The sequence below is a fragment of the Etheostoma spectabile genome, unplaced genomic scaffold (genome assembly GCF_008692095.1).
Source record: "Etheostoma spectabile isolate EspeVRDwgs_2016 unplaced genomic scaffold, UIUC_Espe_1.0 scaffold314, whole genome shotgun sequence".
Classification (NCBI taxonomy): domain Eukaryota; kingdom Metazoa; phylum Chordata; class Actinopteri; order Perciformes; family Percidae; genus Etheostoma; species Etheostoma spectabile.
The window spans coordinates 803,400-804,452 of NW_022605583.1; the positions used below are offsets into that span (position 1 = coordinate 803,400).

Genomic DNA, 1,053 nt, shown 5'->3' on the forward strand with positions numbered 1-1,053 from the left:
CACACACACACACACACACACACTGACTTAATAGGTAGATAGACGGTGTTTTCAAGCATGCATCTAAATGTTATGTGATGAGAGATTGCAGATTACCCAGAAAAGGATGGTGGTGTGAGAGGGGAAAAAAAAGCACCTGACACGAGGCAGATTTATGCAGAGCTAAGCCAAATGAATGACCTCTACACTGGCAGGTCATGACAGTCTTGCCAATCTCCTTGGATTCTGGGTCTGGGTCAAATTCCATCACATTAATCACATTAATTAATCTCATAACTACGGCTTCAAGTCTTATTACAGTCTCAGAAAGCTTGCAAGGAAGGACAAGCTTGGGAGAGTTGAGCAGAAGTGAAAGCAGATCCAGTCTATGGCATGAGGTAAGGATTCATTAAGCAGAAGCAGTTAGGTAAGAACACAACCAACAAGGACGATAGAGAGTAATACCTGCCTGTAAACTATTAAAATGTATTGTGGAATATACTTTTCAGGCCTATTTATTGGTAAAAACAACTGACTAAGAAGATTGGAAAGACTTCAAAATACATGCGTGTAAATTATTGAAATATACTGTGGGAATGAGCATTTATTTAAAAGTTAGCTTAAATTGATAAATACGCCACAACTTGGCTAATTTTCTGTTTCCTGAGTTGGCACTCTATTACTGACTGAAATGAAAACACTATTTATATTTAATTACATAATTATTTAAGTTCAATTTATCGTAATGTCGCAAATAATATAGCTCACCTTTCGTGTTTTGGTGCCTCAGCAGCTCGCGACCTTTCAAACGCTATTCCTGCTCTCACTAAAACCTGCGCTGTCTCCCTCACACACATCTGCGTAGAGGCTCCCCCGCCGTTCTCTATCCCTATTGAACGACAGCGCCGTCAATCAAAGAGTAGGCCAATAGGATTTAAGTAAAGCGGTAAATAGGTGGTGCTTAATCTTGACCCTAACCGTGACTTTTGCTGTGCTATGGGATGGCAGCATACATCTGCCTTTAATCCCTGATCCTAATCCGTTCACATGGACACACACAGAGCGGGGAGGGGA

The 1,053-nt window shown here is 40.9% G+C and overlaps 1 protein-coding gene across 1 annotated transcript in view; it reads right to left on the minus strand.

The window, feature by feature from the left end:
• The window catches only part of mavs (mitochondrial antiviral signaling protein), a 17,392-nt gene extending 16,545 nt beyond the window's left edge, over window positions 1-847 (minus strand). The window contains 1 exon segment of the mRNA XM_032511067.1: window positions 748-847. The gene's annotated coding sequence lies outside the window, so the exon portion shown is untranslated.
• Window positions 848-1,053: the final 206 nt, after the last annotated feature.